Source organism: Tachypleus tridentatus, chromosome 2 (assembly GCF_004210375.1).
Source record: "Tachypleus tridentatus isolate NWPU-2018 chromosome 2, ASM421037v1, whole genome shotgun sequence".
NCBI lineage: Eukaryota > Metazoa > Arthropoda > Merostomata > Xiphosura > Limulidae > Tachypleus > Tachypleus tridentatus.
The window spans coordinates 44,257,008-44,265,823 of record NC_134826.1 but is presented as its reverse complement, the minus strand read 5'-3'; the positions used below and the strand labels follow the sequence as shown (position 1 = coordinate 44,265,823).

General features: G+C 32.0%; 1 long non-coding RNA gene across 1 annotated transcript; it reads right to left on the bottom strand.

The window, feature by feature from the left end:
- Positions 1-281: 281 nt before the first annotated feature.
- Positions 282-4,829, bottom strand: LOC143235492 (uncharacterized). The gene is made up of 3 exons (XR_013019225.1): positions 4,720-4,829; positions 4,142-4,310; positions 282-578 (listed from the first exon to the last, which is right to left on the bottom strand). It is a non-coding gene; the product is annotated as an uncharacterized LOC143235492 (long non-coding RNA).
- Between the last annotated feature and the right edge of the window lie 3,987 nt (positions 4,830-8,816).

Below are 8,816 nucleotides of genomic sequence, written 5' to 3'. Positions count from 1 at the left end.
TTTCACACTCAGTGAAACAAAAAAAGACAGAAGAGGTGGTGGCGTTTACAATTAACTGTGAGTTTTCCTTTGAACTTATTATTTGATATTTATGTAAAAGAAAACGTTCGCGTATCTTTTCACGTAAATTCGAAACAAAAACACCACATAAAAATTTTGAACTTTGCTGTATTTTAATTATTATCAAGTGATTAACAAAAATATTTCAAACTTCTTAATTAATAATTGATTTTTCTAAATCATAAAAACGATGTAAAATACTGAATCCGTTTCATTAACGTAATAGCATATTTATAAACACACCTTTTATTTACTTCAAAGTATAACTGATTCTGTTGGTAAAATCGAGAAAACATGTGATAAAATAAATTCATGTTAAAAACTAAAATATGAAATCTGTTATTGTAATGTAGTCATTTTTCTTTGAATGAACAATTCCGTTTTCATTCACATTATTTTAATAAAGGCCACCAATTGAACCACCCGCTAGTACAGCAGTATGTCTCCGGATTTACAACGCTAAAATCAGGGGTTTGATTTCCCTCGGTGGGCTGAACAGATATCCCGATGTGGCTTTGCTATAAGAAAAAAAAAACACGCCTCGAATTAACTAACCTGTTTGTGGGTGGAATGTTTCTCTAACATAATATTTTAAGTACATTTGGATTTCTCAAAATAAATAATATATTACGATTAAAACAAGAATTTCTCATACATAATTATTAAAATATCTTGAATGTTGAAAGTGAATAGCCGAAAGAAGAATTAGTGGTATGAAATATGTCAAAAAGACTTGTAAAAGTAAAGATGATATAAATATTATTTAATTTATTTTCCTAAATTAAAACCAATAAATATATTAACTACAATTTAAAATTTGTAAGTTATAGTTCTGTGGGTTTACTAATTGAGTTATCATAGTTTTAAATGAAATCTCAGTAAGTTCTTTTATATAGTAACAAGAAATAAAATCAAACAAATACCTCTTGAAAATTGGACTTTAAACCCATACTGTATTTCATAAGTAATTTTAGATTCATTCTCCTATACCTGATACAAACAAATAACACCACAGGAAAATTCTGAACTTCACTCTATTTCAATTGTTATCAAGTGATAAATAAAAACTATTTGAAATTATTATAGTTGATAATTATTTTTTTAATTGTAAAAACGATGTAAAATAATCGGTTTCATAAAATGATAAAATTTCATTTTTATAACATCTTTATCTATAATGAAAATTGTTCTTTAAACCTAAACTTTATTTCTTAAGTAATTTCAGATTCATTATCCTACACCTTGTTTCACAATATAAGAATAAGTTATTGGACGATTCTTTTTGTACAAATGATCCATTGGACTCTCATCTCCAGGTTTAAACTGTTTTCTTCAAACTTGACTGTTCCAGATATGTACCATATAGCTATAGTTCCAGATTTCTTTTAAGAACTCGGTAACATTGGGATCAAAAAACAGTTGACGCTGAGAAAAATGAATAGAATAAAAGGCTGGAACTGGGAGGAGATGAACTCCTGGAGCAAAGTATTTGTTTTCTCTATTACATGCTTCTCAAAAATACCCTGGTCACTAAAGCTGGGCCCATATATCCCCAGATTTTTGGATCGTATTCTGTAATAAATCGTTGCAAGCATTCAACGATGAATGGACTTTCTTTCTGTGCTTTAATTATAGCATTGTTCACAGTTAATAAAGATTGAAAACCAGCGTAAGCAGACAAGTTGAGAAGTGTTTTCCTTATTATACAGTCAGAGTCGATGGCTATACCACCATACTTTTTGAGCAGCGCATATTTTAAACCATCTGACAAAAAAGCTGTTTTGTGAATGGTTACGTTGAACAGTTCATTCTGATACCATGTAGCTAATGGTGTTTCGGAGAATAATAACTCGAAGTTCATCGGCTTAACTTTAACGTTTTCTATTTGTGATACAGTTTGGAAAAACTCGTCCTTCTCGATTTGACTCAAGTTATTACAAACGTAAAATAACTGGATTCTGTTGTTAGGATGATATTTTGCTGAAGACTCAATAGAGCAAGATTCTCTACTCGTAAGCTACAAGCTTACTATAATTGCTACTTTTTTCTAATATGTTGAACACAATTTATCGACAGATCATTGTTGAATATTCACAAACAAAACTCAAAAAATAAACTTTCAAATGTTATTAAAATAAAACCTTCAAGTCGTACAATACTTTAGTCGCTTTGCAATAAAAGTAATAAGATATTGAACTAAATCGAACATCAGATCAGTGGTGCATCATCTTGGTTAGACAAGTAAATTACCTTTCAACTAAAATCATTTTTCACAAAGTATAAATTAAAAGGATCGTCTAATCCAAAATAAAGTGTTTTTTTTCAAAGAGAGGTTATTCTTTTTTATCATTAGCGCAAACCTGTTTAATGAATTTTGCGTTATTTTTTATAAAAAAGTTAACATTTCATGAAAACTTAATGATTTTGAATGTATGTTGCAATTTCTCGAATATATACAAACGTTTCTTATTTTTCGATTTGTTGAAGATGTGTGTTATTTTAATAATCTTCGATCTTGCTATTGAATAAAAAGTGACACATTTTAAGCAAAAAATATGATAACAGAAGTTCGACTTCTATAATGTTACTGGCTAAGAGAAAGTAATGAACTCTAATTGAAAGCCGCTTAGAAGTGAATATTCTTACACCTCCTATGTTTCGACAATAATTAAATCATTCATTTCTTGATCATACTATTTATTAATTTTGAAACCTATTTTCTGTATTAGATATAATATCTACTTGATTAAGAAAAAGACAAATATTGACTTTGTAAATGGGAAATAGTGAGTGTTATGTTAGTTTATTTGTGTGCTCCTCTGATGCGAGTCAGATCAGTGTGAACTAACTATTATGGTAGTTAAAAGTACCAAATGTGTGTGTATATTGGTTCATTTTTTTATATTTTAAGTAATTTAGAAGAAACGATTCTTATTTAAAGTTTTCGACACTTCATAATATTGGCCTCTTTATACTTAGAACTTATTTAACTCAGCTATTCTGAATTAAAATGACCAATGAGTAATCTATTACATTATGAATTATGTTTATCAGAGAATGTTTTTCGCCAACACATATAATGATGTTCTTATATTAAGGCCCAGCATGCCAGATAGCTAACGCAATCGACTTGTACTACAAGGGATGCGTGTTCCAATCTCCGTAACATAAGACATGCTCGCTCTTTCAGCCGTGGGGTTGTAATAATGTGACAATCAATACCACTATTCTTTTGTGAAAAAGTAGCGCAACAGTTGGTTGTGGGTGGTGATGACTACCTGCCTTCCCTCTAGTCTTACACTGCTAAATTAGGGACGGCTAGCAAAGATAGCTCTCTAGTAGCTTTGTGCGAAATTCAAAAAACAAACAAACAAACAAACACTTTTAACTTTAATGGAACATTAATCTCAGTGTTTATCTGTAAATATGGAAATGGACCAGTGCTTAACATGGTCTAGTACTTAACAATAGAATGACCTGGTATTTAACATGGGAATGGCCTAGAACTTAATATGAGAATGGCCTAGTACTTAACATGGGAATGCGAATATCCCACTGTTCTTAACCCAGTGTCGCTGAACATGGGTCCGTTGTGACAGTGAGTGTCTATTCAAACAATTTAATTACAGCAGCCCTAGATTAGGTGGTAGGTGTTGTTAACTAGACCTTTCACTCTAGTTTACTAATAAAAAAGTAAAGACTAAATTGAAGAAAAATCCCATGTATAGCTTTACAATAATTTTCAAAACAAATAAAGCGAACAAATGCAACGTCAACTAGATAATGTCCGAGAATTCTACGGATGTTTGTACTACTTGGTCTCGTTGAAAACGTAAAAAGGAATAACAATAACGGTAAAATTTATAACAATTAATAAAAAACCACAAATCAGTTAAATAGGTCTATTCTACATGACACTGTATCTTAATGGAACAGGTTTTTTCTGAGATAAACAACCATCTGTTTTTCACCGGTAGTTAAATCTACGTGTGTTAATTGCAACAATCTGAGATTTAATATAACTTTTAAACACTCATCGATATATACATCCATATATATTCAAAACATTCAGCTTACTTACCAGATAGCAACACATTCCGATCCAATAGAAAAAGAACACCACCACTTGCAAATAAACTGAATATTATTGTTTTCAGCATCGGACCTCTTCGTTTATTGAAACAAACAAACGTCATGTTCAACAAGTGAAATAACTGCAGCTCTGATTCGATGTGTACCGTTCTTACCACCTATTTCAAAGTTTCGTTTTTAATAACGCTAGGAGATTTTTGGGAAATATAGAACATATTTAAAAAACAATATAATATTATAGTCATATAAAAACAATATCAGAACCACAAATTCTTCGGTTTGTTCGAATTTGGAGCCATAAAGGTTGACTCTATTTTTAAAAAAATTTTACCTCTCAGAAAAGTAATAGTAAAATATTAATGTTTAATGATTGTTTTCTGTTAAAAAATAATTTAGCAATTAAGTAATTTGTAATCGTGTTTAACAAAAGAAAAACAGAAAATGGAGTACGCACGAGGTTATTACATTTTTTTCCCTAAGCGTTTTTTCACATTTAAGTAACTTTTTATCAATACTATATGTCAGTTTAGAATATGTTTAACGAATGAAATCAAACATCATGCTTACAGATGAGCCAAAAGTCAGTGATTTTTGCCACGTTGTCTTCCACACTACAAATATACTGTACAAAACGTATACATTTTCTGAAATGTGACAGATGGTTGGATAGTTACAAGTTCACACAGTTCTTCACTAACAGATGGCTTGGCTTTAAAAAATAATGATGCGTAAATATGGCTCACAGTAAAACATCTACGATTAACGAAAACAACTAAAAGCTTCGAGGCCACTAAAGTTTGTTTTATCCTGGTTGGACAGATGTTTGTTTGTTTGAATTTCGAGTAAAGCTACACGAGAACAATCTGTCGTATTTAATTTCTTTATTTGACTAATCTATCGTTATATTTTGTTGAAGGTCTTTACAAACAATACACAATTATATTCAGTTCGAAATACTATTGTGAAAGTGCGCCTGTATGGTCCATGAGTTAACATCCAATTATAAAGATAGGGTTAAATTGACAGCAGATGCTTTGCAACTATTGTTAGTTTTCATTATGTACTTCTTTCAAAGGAAAGATATTTTGACGTGCTTTTCACAAAGCATATTTTAAAATATATTTTTATGACCTTTGAGAATTTGTCATCTGTGCATTTCAAATGCATGTAACAGAATAAATTTATGTATTAATGTTTTTTTCTGGAATGATCTTGAACTAAAAAAAATCAACGATAGATATAAACATTTTATCTTAAAACATAATTAATTTTATTTGTTCAATTCGTTTAATTAATTGAAACCATTGTAAATTCTCCATCGATGACGAATGGCGAGTCAGCGATAAGTTTAAAGGTTTACAGTTCTGGATTCTATTCTCTGTAAACCTGGCATGGCCTAGCGCGTTAAGGCGTGCGCCTCGTAATCTGAGGGTCGCGGGTTCGTGCCCGAGTCGCGCCAAAGTGCTCGCCCTCCCAGCCGTGTGGGCGTTATAAGGTGACGGTCAATCCCACTATTCGTTGGTAAAAGAGTAGCCCAAGAGTTGGCGGTGGGTGGTGATGACTAACTGCCTTTTCTTTAGTCTTATACTGCTAAATTAGGGATGGCTAGCTCATATAGCCCTCGAGTTGCTTTGTGCGAAATTCCAAAAACAAACAAACAAATCTACTATCTGCGGCGGATAAATCGCATAGAACCCATTCTCTATCTCTGAGCACTTAATACTGTTTTCACCTTGATATAGTTGAATTTTTCTATTTGTTTAGAACTATAGTCAGTTTAAAAAGTTTAAAGTAAATATTTTATAACTGTTGTAACACTTAAAGATAACTGTTATGTTGGAGCTGTTTACATATCACAATCAACAATACGAGGAATTTCAGGTTCACTGGCCACCTTGTAGTGCGCTTTATATAGTTTCTGTAGTGCACGTTGGTGTATAGAAAACATATTGATACGGTAAATAAATGGCCTCATAACAAATTGCTGTTTTTCTTTAACCGAACGCTCAAAGTCTTCTCTACAGTTTCTTCAGTTACAAACCGTAACTGACAGTACAAAGCTTCAAATATAGATATGAAGGGCCAAGAAAAGGTTCACCAAAGGATAGGTAGCGCTTCCAAGCGATGTAAAGAGATTATACATCTTAAATTCGAGTGTTGCGGGCTCGAATCCCTGTAACACTAAACATGCTCGCCATTTTAGCTATGGGGCGTTAATGTGGGATGGTAAATTCCACTCTTCGTCAGTAAAAGAATAGCTCAAGAGTTGGCTGTAAGTTGTGATGACTAGCTGCCTTCTCTCCAGTCTTACACTGCTAAATTAGGTACGGCTAGAAAAGATAGTCTTTTTGTAGCTTTGCATTGAATTCAGAAACAAATAAACAAACCAAAAGACACCACCTTAATGAGGGCCACTGGTGAGTAAAGATCAAGGGGTAAAGTTGAACGCATTTCACTTGTGTAGCCTTGCGCGAGATAAAGAAATCCAAAACAAACAAAAAAATAGTTTTAAAAAAATGCTTCGGAAGTTAGGCGTAACACAAATATCTGAAATTCTGTTTTATTATGGGAGGTTAAACTATTATATATACAGATAGAAAAATAACTCTTCAAAGACTCCGATTTAATTATAACTGCTTTATAACACACTCGCCATACACCGTTTCACAACATTGTTTCAGCTTAATATTCGTTTCAGTAACTATCATTTCAAATCACTTTTGTAAATTGTGAATTCCACAGATCCGTGAAGAAGACTTTATGTCATGTGGTATAGAGTGAGTGTGTGTTGTTGTTTTTTTTTATAGCAAACACACTTCGGGCTATCTGCTGAGCCCACCGAGAGGAATCGAACCGCTGAATTTAGCGTTGTAAATCTGTGACATACCGCTGTACTAGCGGGGAGCGGTTGGAATAGAGCACATTTATTTGAATATTCAGGAATAATAAACTAGAAAGAAATTTATTAACGTGGAATAATCAGAAACCGAAGATGAAAAGTACATTGGTCACAAGTACTTTATGGCGTAATTACTTGTGCACATTTCAATCTTACAAATTATTTTGAAGGATATTAAACATAAATTACACTTTTAGTAAAAACAAAACAGACAAATACATGAAAACCAGTAATATTTTTTCAACAATATAATACATAAATGATGAGAAAACTGAAAAACCTAAATTCTGATTGGCTACGAAACATCACACTTTCCGTTCTTATGGAGTGAAATACACACTCCAGAAGGACAAATTGTGTCGAGGTGCTCGACTCCCACTCTGAATGTCGCAGATTCGAGTCTTTGTTTCACCAAATGTCCTCACCCTTTCAGTCATGTGGAGCGAAATAATGTAACAGTCAATTAGTCCCAAGCGTTCGTCGATGGATGGTTGTTACTTCTATTCAGTCTTTCATTCCCAATTAAGTGGATCAAGTGTATCTTTACGCGAAATTCAACAGAAATCAAACTGTGATTCTCAAAAATGAAAAATATTTTCCTTTCAAAATTAGTCGACTTTTATATTTAATCATTTATACATTAGTAACCTGTTGTTTTAATATTTTTTGTTAAAAATATCACTATCCACCTATTTATGTTTACATTTTCACGTTGATTCATCACAGACGTGCTTGTCAACTAAAATGGAAGTTTTTGCTTTTTAATTCGAAAAAAGATAAATTCTGAAAGAGTTTGAGTTAACTCGTTAAGTTATACGTAATGTAAAACACATAATCAGCAACTTTCTCAAATACTTAAATATAATATTTTTAAGACGAAATCTTTTCTTTTATGTGTGATGGTCGTTAAAATATGATATAGACTACTTTCATCACCACTGAGGTTTCACCTGGTTATATGTAGAATCTTAACATCTGTATTTCTGTTTTATTTTTATTTTTTTAAGTATTCTGTTGGTCGTTTTACCTGTGATGTATTTAAAGTCAAACACTCTATACGACAGACGTCATTGGCTTTCATAAGATTTCGCTATGAATTACACACGGGCAAAATTTGGTTTCGTTAGTTTTTATTTGTTTTCTTATAGTAAAGTTTGAATGAGCTATCTGCTAAGTCCACCAAGGGGAATCGAGCCCCTGCTTTTAGCCTTCAAGAACCGTAACCTTAACACTGTACCAGCCGGGTACGTTTCGTTAGTTATGTATATACTAACGAAATTTATATTAACCACAATTAGTTAAATGATTAAGGAACCACAAAACTAGTAATTTGGCGATTATTCTAGTTTGAATTTTCTCAATTTATAGTCTCTTAAAGATTAGAAACTTGTAGAAACCCTCAATAATTTAGAAACAAGAGAACTAAATCATCGTGTGACCTTAATGTTTTGCAATTAGTTTTAAGAACTTTTGTCAACAATTGTTAGCTAGCTGTGAATTTGGTCAATGGTCGGTCCTTATTAAGACAGCAAAGCATTTTTGCTCCCTCGTTGTACGGAAATATAAAGCTAAAACATATTCTTCGCTTTAATAAATATTCCGTATTTCTAAGCTATATTCAAAGTGAAACTTTAAAGTAGGTGACCACTTTTGTATACGCAGAATAGTTTTATACTTTCAGAGATAAAACTAGATTTCTACTTATTTCAGCAAAATACGAGAAAAAAGGTTGGGAATCATTGTCGCTTGTTTATTTCTAACTGGT